Source organism: Micropterus dolomieu, linkage group LG06, assembly GCF_021292245.1.
Source record: "Micropterus dolomieu isolate WLL.071019.BEF.003 ecotype Adirondacks linkage group LG06, ASM2129224v1, whole genome shotgun sequence".
Classification (NCBI taxonomy): domain Eukaryota; kingdom Metazoa; phylum Chordata; class Actinopteri; order Centrarchiformes; family Centrarchidae; genus Micropterus; species Micropterus dolomieu.
Window position 1 is genome coordinate 12,155,229 of NC_060155.1, and position 12,361 is coordinate 12,167,589.

General features: G+C 35.4%; 1 protein-coding gene across 1 annotated transcript in view; it reads left to right on the plus strand.

Moving 5' to 3' along the window:
* The window catches only part of pth1r (parathyroid hormone 1 receptor), a 46,931-nt gene that overhangs the window by 11,958 nt on the left and 22,612 nt on the right, over positions 1–12,361 (plus strand). The window lies entirely within an intron of this gene.

A 12,361-nucleotide genomic window follows, 5' to 3' on the forward strand; every position in this document is an offset into this window, starting at 1 on the left:
TGTCTCTTAAGTGTTTTCTTGCTTTTATCATTCATTTGTTTTTATGTGTTGTATTGTCTTTACACTTGTCAAAGCACTTTGTAACTTGTTTTTGAAAAGTGCTCTATAAATAAAGGTTATTATTATTATTATTACTTGAGGCTAGCGGCTTGAAGCTACATTAGCCGCTACTAGCATAATGCACCATAATCTCTGTCTGTCAGTAAAAAATATAAATGTTGCATTAATGAACCTTATTTTGATCTGCAAGGTAAATTAGTTTGGCTGCAGTTTGAAGTATGTGACAAGACAGATGGAGTGATGTCTGGGGTACATTTGGGGACTGCTAACAATTATGCCAATGAGGAAAAGCTCAGAAACCCTGGTACTGAATGATTCTTTGATGTGCCAGATCAGTTCTACTTCAGTTCACCACTGCGTTTAAACAACTGATGTAAAATACATTATCTATGTTTAAACCCAATAGTTTCTTGTCATTAGGCAACATTGCAGAACACCAGACATTTAAAAAACTTAAACAAAACCATAGTTTTGTGTTTTAGTGCTCCTTTTTAGTGACTGACGTGGAAAGCAAATTCACTTAAACTGTCTTACTTTATTTACAGTGAGCCAAATGTATGATATCAACTTGTTCTCATCCGTGAACACTGTTTGCCTTTTTCTACAGATTCTGACTTTTACCCATGAGTTCAAGTCATTTTCAGTCAAATAAAAACATGGTTCAAAGACCTCAGTGCCAGTGACCTTGTAGTATATGGAAAGTGGAAAGCTCATGCTGGCAGGCCAGTTGCAGGCCTCTCAGTTGGAATAAATCGTGAAGAGTGTAGTCCATGTGTGCTTGCTTTTCGTCACTCAGAGCATCTTCACCCTAAACTATATATAACATTTGTGTCTCGGATATGTATTAAATACTTTAAATACAATTTTAATGTATATATCTAGGCTATCTTTACAGTTAATCCATTAATGGCTCAGCACGTCATTTAGTGGCTTCACAGAATCAGTCAGCAGGCCTGTGAGCAGCATTGGAAAAGTTATATGAAAAAATGCAAAAATGTATTGGTCATAGACAGAGAATCGAAATAGGGACTACCTGGTATGCTTCTTACGTTTGTTTTAAGTGTTCTCAAATGGATCTTCTATAAAAGCTTGTGTTTCAAGTGGACTTCTGTCGTGTGAATGCTTTTTCCTGGGAGTCATTAGAGAGAGAATTATGGTACATGTTATTTATGTTAACCCTTTACAGCAGTGCTTTAGGGGGAAGATGCCACACATACACAGTTTAAATATCACTTTGAAGGTCATAGTAGTCATAGTGTTGTTACTATCATGTTGTATTAATTTCTATGTCACAGGAATTTTTTCTGAACCACAGATTCAGAAAAAATATTAAGAATAACCTTGTGGTAAAAATATATTGTAATACTATGAACTAATTTGGCCACATCTCAGTGTTATTAATTACACTTTTAAACTGATACATATTTTATAATGGTTGTTAGCTTAATAATTAGAGGGTAATTCCTATTCTTTGCTGTTCTGTCAAATTAGAGAGCTCTGACATGACTTTTCCTTTGGTTCATGATTTTAAATTCTGCTAGAATGGCCTCTTTAAAAAGCGCCTTAATCAAGGTGGCCATCTGCACAAGGTTCCCTCTCAGCAGCCTCTTCAATAAGCAAATCAAAATGATGAAATATTAGCAGGCAAAGAGAGACACCTTGGATGATTAAAGCTGGTCCTAATTTGTCTACACTTTAGAGGTTTTATTGGGAAGGCAGTTACAATTAGGGTTCTTATACAAACTGTGTCCTTGTCCTAGTTCTTAGTAGGCAGCGGGCTGCTTGGTGCCCCTTTGGTTAACAGTGAAAAAGGGACTGATTGCTTGGAGTGTTGCCCTCTACACATGTCACCTTTTTGTACTCAGCTCTTTTTTCACTCAAATGTTAAAATACGTCCATAACACTGATTGCTTTGTTGTGCTCTGCTCTCACTGGTAATGGCGTGTGATATACTTGTCGCAGATGATGATTTTCAACAGGATTGTAAGGTCAGATGGACAAGAGTCGCATTGGCTTGTGGCTTTAAAGTGTGCGTCATTGTGCTCGCTCTTACCGGTCAAACTCGTCAAACTGTTTGCACACTACATGAGCGTCTGCACCTGAAATGTTTTGTGCATGTGTGTTGCCTCTTGGACAGGATATGCATGTGGTGTTCTCGCTCATTGAATTAGTTTTACCATTATGTGGTCTAAGTCACTCACTGAGCTTTTTTCGGCATCAATGCATCTGACTGATGACTAAAGCACAAGATCAACCTGAACAATGTTCTCATAGTTGTACCACAGCAGCTAACTGGTATTTTAATTATTGGCCTATCTGACAATTTTTTTCTACAAATTTCTTATTTTCTCCAACCACCTGTGCAAAACTGAAAAGCATTCAGTTTACACTTACATTAAGAAAAAGGGAAGCAGCAATCTTTTCAATTGAGAAGCTGAAACCAATTAATATTTTGGCATAATCAATTTATTTTCCTGTCAATCAAGAAATTGTTACATCTCTCTAGTAGGATTTGGTGATATGTATAAAAAATGTTGTGCCAATATATGTCATTTATACAGTATCACAAGATTTATTTAAATTGTGAGGGGTGTAGAGCCGGTTGCTCGTGTTCCGTTAACAGGAGGATTGGCGGTTCAATCCCTCGGCTTCTCCAGTCTGCATGTGAAAGTGTTCTTGGGCATGAACCCCAAATTGGGCCCGATGGTTATTCCATCGGTGTGTGAATGGGTCAATCTGATGTAGAGTAAAAGCACTTTGAGTGGTCGGAAGACTATACAAATACAGACCATGACATGGTAAATGATATTGAGAAGTAATTTGCATATAAAATAACCACGTAGTAATGTTTAGTTTTGCCTAATTCAATGGATTTAATACATGAATGATCAAGGTAGCCCTTTAATTTGATGAAAAAATTATGTAAATCCATTATTTCCATAAATGAATCCTGCTCATTTATTTGCAACACTGCCCACAACTGCCTAATACAACCAGGAACAGCTACCTCACTGCAAAAAGGATAACATAATCTCAGCTGTTTGTGAATAGCTGCCTTTAAACCATCAATTGCACCTTTGTAATGTAATGCTCTTCAGCACAGCAGTCCTTTAATATATAATACCTAATAATTTTCAACCCTTTATTAAAAAGTTATCGTTATTTTGCTGCTGGACATATGGAAATGAGGGAAAATATTATCACTGTTGACACATTTGTCTGTTTGTTGTTGACTCTATAAGGAACACAGGAATGCATAAGCAAGCAGAACGATCTGCATGCTGAGAATGCTGATGGTGGCTGACACTCGAATTCATTTAGACTTGTGAATGCTTTGATGCTGTGATGTTAAACAAAGTGGAATATGAATTTAAAAAAACTCCCTGCAGGCAACTACTTAATAATATATATAATGTTGACAGTTAGATCGAGTACTCAAATATTGGAGTAAGGTTCTGCATATTAAGTTAAGTGAATTTGCTGTTAATTACACACTGAAAAATGTGTGGCAGTGGTGAAGACGCTGATATGAATGAAAAGAAACAAAACTGTGTTTGGATGCTCCACCTGAACCAATAAATCAGGCCACATTACAAGACAGTGACTTCACTGTCATCATTCATTTATGAAACTTTTGATTACCTTTGGAAAGCTTTCAGACACTCGTCCAGTTTTTTTTCTTGCAGCAGTATGTATTTTGGTGAACATTTCACTTAAAAATGGATGAGTCCATTAGAATGTACAGTACCTGCTGTCAATCCTTATAAATATTGTAGTGCCCTACTTTCTGCAACCTCAACTATTTTGTGCAACCTCACCTATTTTGTTTTCACAATTACTGTAGGTCAAGGCGATTTGCAGGTACGTAATTAGATTAACCTACAAACTTGACGCTTCATTCATTATCCAAGCTGATACAAACAAATGGAAAACATAATTAATCCAGTCTGAATGGCTTAAGTCTATTTCTCAACATATAATGTGTGAATGTGTGATGTATTTGTTTCCAAGGTGGCAAAATGTAGTGGATAGTTTTTTATTTGAATCAGTGTTTGTCCAGTGATGAAAATCAACATGAATAAATGATGCTTTTCGAATTCTAATACTGTATGTCAACATCTCATATTTTATCCTCAACTGCTGTGATTTAGAGGATTACTGCTGATGTTGCCAAGCTGTGTTGGAGAGGGTATCATATTCCACTGATGCTAGTGTATGGAGTAAAACTACACATTCTGTTACATTTACGGATTATATATCAACTTTAAAACATATATTTTTAACCCATAATCCTCATAATCCATATATAAAAAATGACTATATTTATATGTATTGTAACCCATTCTCTTGCTAGCGGTCTGCCACAAGTGTCACACTTGTCTGACATGCATTAATATATTAAGAAATATCTAGTGCATTTGACTGTTACATAATCATTAGTAGTTTTTAAGCTTTTGATGAAAATTAAAATGCTGCATTTGCATTGCTTTATTGGAGGAATGACCTATACTTTGTCTGTTAAATCACTTATATAAAGCATGTATAGCCTTTTTTTAATTGGATAGAACAAAACTATCACAGCTATCTGGGCTCCATGAAATGTACGCTGCCTCTCAGAGCACACACAATGTTTCCATCAAGGACAAAAGTGCTGTTCTGCAGGCTTATGACCAGAGCAGGGTATAATTAAGAACTAAATGCTGCTTTAAGTCAGAATGTGGTCCGCAAGCATTTCCAAAGGACAACCAGTCTTGTGGTTTGTGGTTTTTATCATCAAATGCAAATTGCACAGTTGAAGAGGAGTGGCACTGACTCATAGAGTTTATAATATCCAGGAACCTCATCCGCTAAAACATTCATGCGGTGCAATATGTCAAAAGTAACATATTCATGTTTTTTCCAGATAGTGAACAGGCCATTAAAAACAAGATTCAGCAGAGTTATAATTTTCTAGACCCCCTTATTTTGTGGAGAAAAAACTTACAGGAAAGTCCAAAAGCCCTTGGGATCAAATTTTGAATATGTGCCAACAACAAGGAAGTGAATGTTAGCCTATGGTGTAAAGAATGGCAAATGACCAAAACAAGTACATAAAACAAACATTCGACTGTATTCCCATAATAGAGGCGCTTTACAGTGACCAGAGTAAATATTATCTGTATATTATTTATCATCCATGTGATGAAGTGTGACCTGGAAAGGAAAGTTTCACTTTATGCAACCATTTACCTAAAAATCTCATCCTCACTGATGAATCAGCCAACAGAGAGAGGCATTATTGGAAAACTGAAGCGATAGAGAAAATTAATATGGTTTGTGTTTCCAGTTAAAATAGTAACAGTGATGAGAGTTTTATGTTTACAATCCAAACATGCCAGAACACCAAGGTATAACAAAATAATGTGAAATGTAACCAGAAATGAAAACCCATAACATCTACAAACACATCTCCAGATACTGTATGGTACACTTAACATATCTCTGTTATAAGCGTCTATCAATAGGGAGAAAAAAAATCTGATTTATGTAAAACATTCAACATCACATTTGGTTCACCTTAGCAAAGAATCTGCCATGATGTATATCATGATGTTTCAGCATGTATTACAATATATTCATAACACAGGAATATGTAATTATGCTTCTTGTGTAAACACTGGGTGAACAAAAGTAAGTGTTATTTTTTCCATTAAGCTCCATCACTGTATACAGAATGTCACATGATCAAACTATTGTGCAAAAACTGCAATTGTAAAGATGTACCCATTAGGGATTCACTTAGCATTGTTAATAGCTAATGTGCTAGAACATCAAACTCTCTCTTTGATAATTGAGACATGAATTGTCATTTTATCTTTATTACTGTTCAGTGAAATGTTTTAGGCACATCACACTTGAGGATTTCTGCTGTTGGTTCCTGCATTCAAACTAACATATTTTTTGTCCAATGTTGGAGAAAAAGATGGAGAAACTGTTTTTTTGGCTCTTCGTAACCTACTAATAAGTAATCTACTGTAACACTACATATTTGTTTATTGGGAGCTGTGGAAATGTGGAAATATGCTGTTTGTGATTTAAAAAATCTGCATCAACTACCCATTAGATCTTTTCTTTTAACTTGACTTTAAGGGAGGTCAGTGCAAAGGTCACATCTCTTTGAACCATTGGCCTTTTGCCAGGAATACAGTATAGAACTCTGCTGTCGAACATTGTCCAATCATCTGCTTGAATATGGGTTTGAGTTTTGTTCACGTCTGAGATACTACTAATGAGATCATTGGGCTGTACTTTGACTCACAATTCATTGTTGACTCATTATCGATAATTATACTCCATTGAACTCGTGTTTTTTTATGGTTCATTTAAACTTTTTGGGTCTTCAAATTTTTTGTTTTGTGCTTTCTAATGAAAGTCTACCTAACAAGCTCCAGCATCTGACTCTCTTATTCACTGTAGGGCATTTCAGGAAATGACTTTGGTCAACCACAACTTTCTTGAGAAAAAAAAAAGAAAAAGTGCAAAGCTGTCCACAATCAAGACTGGTGGTAGTGCACCGGAAACCTAGTGTCTCCACTCAATGTATGCATGCCGTCTATCGAAAAGACTCAATTTTTGATGCAAGATTCTCTTTGTTTTATCCTTTTGCTACAAAATTTTTAAAAAATCAATAATTGAAAACTGAAGATATTTATTTGTGGCACCAGGCAAGCTAAACTATTATAACTAAATATATTTTAGCATTAAGTTACTAAAAAAAATCATTAACTAAATGCTGGAGTTAAAAAATTAAACTGTAAATGTGCCTGCACTTTCATATTATATAGTGTCAGTATTTAGTCGTAGTGTTAAACACTGTCTTGACACAGCAACCTAAATACAGTTCTCTCAATATTGGTCTTATATCCTTGCAGAGTTGGACTGCAAGAATATAAGACTCCAGTTTAAGTCATCAAGCCGCAGTTTGTGAAGATAAATAGAAACTTGTGGCTTATTCAAGTGGAGTTTGTATTCTAGCGACCAGTGATGAAAATATATATATTTATATGGTGTGTATTTTTCTAATTTTCATTTTGGCACACACTCAAAAGCATTTAACAAAAAGATGACTGTGTTTTGAATGAAATGCAGTAAATAAGAATGTCCATGTTTCTCCCCGTGAGAGTTGTGTTTACTTTGGAGGTTTGGACTCTGGCCAGTGGAGGAGGAATAGTTTTCAGAAATAATCAGGAGGCACACTTATTACCCAGGATTCTCTTCTTAAAATGTTAAATGATACTCTTCTACGTCCCTGTGAGCAGTAATCAGCAGATGAAGGACATATTTCCCTAGTTTTTGAGAAAAATGAACCCCTGAAACTCCATACCTCATTTAGTTTAGTGTTTCACAGGGGCTCAAACTGCACTGTAAAGGTTAAGATATTTATTCTTAATGAGCAGCTTCACTTACCATGTTTGTATTAAAAAAAAGCTGAAAAAAGGAAACTGTTACTCATGTGCACCCTGTGATTTCAAAGTGTCGTTGGCTTGTTTAACCAAAGTAGAAATGACTCTAATGACAAAAAAATGATACATATGATATAAAGTAGATGCATAATATATATTTCCACTCAACTGTGAAAATACACACTTACAAAATTACAGAATCAAGCTGATACTACACTGTACTTTACAGTGATGATAATAACAAGTGCTCTCAGAGCAGTTACCATCCAGATTCACTGTTTCTGGTTTTCTGTTGGTTGAGCTTTCACCTAAAGTAACACCAGACAGTTATTTAGATGAAAATAGCGTGAATGTCTCAGGAGCGTTCAGTGGAATATTCTATATTGGCATAGTTAGTACAGTAAACAGGTAGTATCTATCCTTGTTCGCCTGCGGTCAAATGTTGTTCCATCTGTGGTTGTTTGCTGTGCAAAGCCATAAATGTCTTCATTCTGTAACCTTATTCAGCGCTCAGACTGGACATCCTTATTTCAGGGCTGAAAGTAGTGAAAATATTGATGGATTGAGGTATTATGGTTTTGTGTGCACCAGATCCACGCTGGCTTGGTATTTACAGTTTCATTTTAAGCATCAGAGACAATGTATGCACGTCTTTGTTCCCAAATAACTCCTTCTCTCAGCATGCAGATTTAGAAGTTCCTTAGCTGATTATTTCAGATTATAAACAGGCACCAAAGAGGGCTTAAAAAGTATGGAAGATATAAAAACTTTGCTTTACTGCAGTAGTTGGTTCTCATGTCATTTGCAGCAGAACAATTTACTGCTTAGCATGCAGTACTTCTACAACAGTAACTGTATGACTACTAAGTACATTTACTCAAGCACTGTACTTATTGTAACTACAAATGTAAAGTACTTGTAATATACTTGAATATTTCTATTTTTTACTGCTTTATTGCATTTCAGGGAGACATATTGTACTTTTTACTCCACTAAATATTTAAATCTGTTCTAATTATTATGTACTGTAGGATTCAATTCATTAGATGCCACAAATATTAGTATGCAATCATCTGCTTTTTCAAAATAATACTCAGTTTATTGTTACTCTCAAATGCTAGTTTGTCTCTAGCAAGTAAAAAATTAATCAAGGCCATTAAAATCTCATTTAAAAGGGGGACATGAACAAATCAGTGGCATCAAATTCTGGACAGACTGGACAGACAATAATCATTGTCTCATAATAAGAATATCCTAAGAAAATCGCTACACTGCCTTTGCTTTTTATAAGCTGGAGCAGAGGCTGTGGTTCAATCTTGCATTTTAATTTGTGTCATTTATTAACTTTTTAACTTTAAGTAGACCTGAAAATGGAAGTAATGCATTTTGTTTAATTATTTGCATCGGTATATGCATTTAACCTCTTCACTCTCTCTGTCTCTTTTCATTTCTTACTTCTCTGTGTGTTGTTGCCTTTTGGCAAATAGATTTTCCATCACTTCCCACCTCTTGTTCTGATATAAGTTAGAGCAGAATTTGATTTCTTTACATCCAGACATGTAATTTGTGTCTGAAAGTGACAAATGCAACTGCAGCGAGGGAGTCAGCTGCTCTGAGCAAACGTCTGTCTTTAATTTGCGCTGTTTGCTCTGCATCACTGAACCAAAAAAACAAGACTGGGAGTTTTTTTTGCTGTACCTCCAGGCACTGTATGGCATACATGTTAGTTTGTCTTTCATTGTGTGGATACATATTTCATTTTGTTGCAGTATGGTTCAAAGCACTATGAAAAACCCTATATGAGACCGTAGAAAATCCTGGTGCTGTGTGCGCTGATGTATGCTTTAGTTTTAGCACTGGGCTTTAATTTCTGCGTTTTCATTTCCACTTTTCTTGTCATGCTCTGTTAAAAATAAATGTGGTCATTTTCAATACAGTCACATTTGTCATTGCTCAAAAGTGATCCACAGGAAAACAGCGAGCCAGTCAGTGTGACCTATTAGAATGGAAAATGTTTCCTTGACTGGAAAACCACACCTGAGGTACCAACCCACTCTCAAACACAATGTTCAAAAGCTAAGAAAATATATGGTATAAGAAAATGTTGGGAAATAAAATGTTGTTTTTGTCCATGTTATAACTTTGTCATGCCAGATTAGTGATCATATAGTGGATATAACCACAGGAATATAAACTGGGGCTATAAACACCAAGTGAAACTGACACTGTTTAGTCAAGGAAAAACAGTCTTGTACAACCTTTTTTAGCTTCATGAATGTTACAACAGAAATAAATTTACCGCTTTGCTCATGAACACTTTGATGGGTAGACTGTTGCAGTTAAAGTACGATCTAATCTGACCTACCAGATACAGAACAGGCTGTCTAACATTCATGCCACACTGTTGCTTTCACTCATATTCCATTTAAGAAAATGTCAGTAGTGTACATTTTGAGAAACATTTCACCAAGAGATTTAGTAGTGTACATTTTGAGGAAAATTTCACCTAGGGATTTAGTGCTGTCCGCAGCACTAAGACCAGGGATGCTAAGAGCAGTGGTTAGAGGGTTGTGAACCAACTGTGAAGAGAAAATCATGTCTGGAGATAGCAAAAGTTGTTAATTCAACATTGAGATATGGTCAAAAAGCAGCAGCAGTCAGTTTAAATGTTACAAAACTGCCATTAAATTGACGTTGTATTTGGGTCATGGTTTCAGCAATGGACTAAAGATGGATGACACTTATCCAGTTCCTCCCACACACGATAACTGTGGTGTCATGGTTATATTTCTATGCTTCGGAGAAGTCAAAGACAAATTTCCACTAAGCTGGACAATAAAGTCTAATCTAATCTAATACAAAAATGACGCCAAAATATCCCAGATATGTGCACTGCCATCTTGCACTGGTGACGTCAAGCCACCAGTGCCAGAGTCGGCATAGAAGTGATCAAGGTTGTAGCCGCGGTATTGCCCATACACCTGGCGGACTCAATCTCAAGCAGGTCAGTTGTGACGTGAAACCCCCTTTTTATAGCATGAAATAACTAATTAACATCAAACCTACCAGAAAAATGAACACTTAAAACTTTTATTATACATGATTTTTTTATTTGGCCCATGTTCCATCCGCTAATATGGAGGGGGCAGGGTTTATGATCGACAGCAGCCAGCCACCAGGGGCCGATCAAGATGTTTTGTCATGCAGTCATGTCATCCATCTTCATATACAGTCTATTGTTTCAACATTGAAGTAGAAACATTTAATCGACATTGTCTCAATGTGCCTACTGCCACCTTTCCTGTATATATATATTTTAAATTAAATGAGGACTTGAGAGCAGTAATTTTAGGTGGGTGTGGGACACATGTCTTTTCAATAAAGCATTTTCTTCTTTGTGATGCATGCAACTTGTTTGGTCTAAAATTAAAAAGAATACAAAATAATTTATATGTGATGAAGAAATCTGAAAGTTGTTTTTGAAGGGAAATGGTAAATTAAAAAATGCTATATTCAACTACGTTAACTCCAACGTTTTCTTCATCTCTCACCGAGGTAAGTTTAAAAATTTTAAGTAAGGAAAATGCTAGGTCAAATAATAGGTGCATTGTTATTTAGGTTGATTGATTGTTATAGTTGTAAAGCTAGGCTAGTTTACTCTGTAAAGCTAGCTAGCGTTAGGCTTATGTTATCCATTACTGTCTTATGTTGACAAAGGGTCTCATTTTCAGTCTCACTGAAGCCAGCATATACCTGGCTTCTCCTGCAATTACAACCAAATATTGTAAGGTTAAAAACAGCCTCTTTTCTGCTTAGCAATTTGGTGAAAACAGATATGTTTGCTAGGTTAACAGCAAACTTTAAAAAAAAGTTAAACATTTTCATTTAGCTATTAAATGTCACCTTTGCTGGTTGTGCTCAAACTTTTAAACTTACATGCTGACCTAAGGGATCCGAATGGATGTCATGGATATCAAAAGAACATAAAAGACTCATCAGCATTATAAAGTCATCTTTTTGCTTAAAGGTAAACTTTCTGCTGGTTCATTTTCAGGATTCATCTTAATAGTATCTGCAATTCAATCAGTCAGACTTGTCAGACTTTGACAATAGGTGCGTCTGAGTTCATGAGTTAGAAAGTTAGAAATTGTGTCCAACTTTCGGTGTCCACAGTTGCTTTTCTCCAGCTGCACAAAGTTGGAACCACCTGTTACCTGATCTCTAAGCATGTTTTGTTTGCAAATGACTATTTCCTGTTTTGAATACTAGCAGAACGGTTCTGGCCATAAAGGTTTTAACAATGTAAAAAAATAAATAAATAAAATCTGTCTTCTTCTTCTATGTTCTCCAAGTATTTCACTCAGTGTTTTGTTTGCAAGGTATGCTGTGTCTTCTATTTGTATATATACGTGTAAAATATTTCACTTAATATATTTGGGATATAAGAGTAGAATTATAAATATCCCACATTTAGTAATTGATCCTATAACTTACTTTTTGGAAATGTTTATGAGTTAGCCAATTAATTTTTTTCGTTTAGTAAAGTTTTCTTATAATTTATTATTATATATGTAGAGAAAAATATCATGTACACATGATGTCATGAAAAGGTCTGGTTTCTTGTAGTTATTTACTGTAATATTGTTTCAATATATTAAAATAAACTGAAATTCAATTCCAGGCACCCTTTCATATAATGGGTGAATCAGTGTTGATTCAGTGTCAGTCATGATTGAAAAGCTGACATTTATCCAACATTAAACATAATGAGTGCTTTCAATTTGGTTTCACTGTCAGGCATCAATGTGGATTCAGTACTTCTGCCTGAAAATATTTCACTGTTGATTCATATTCATGAT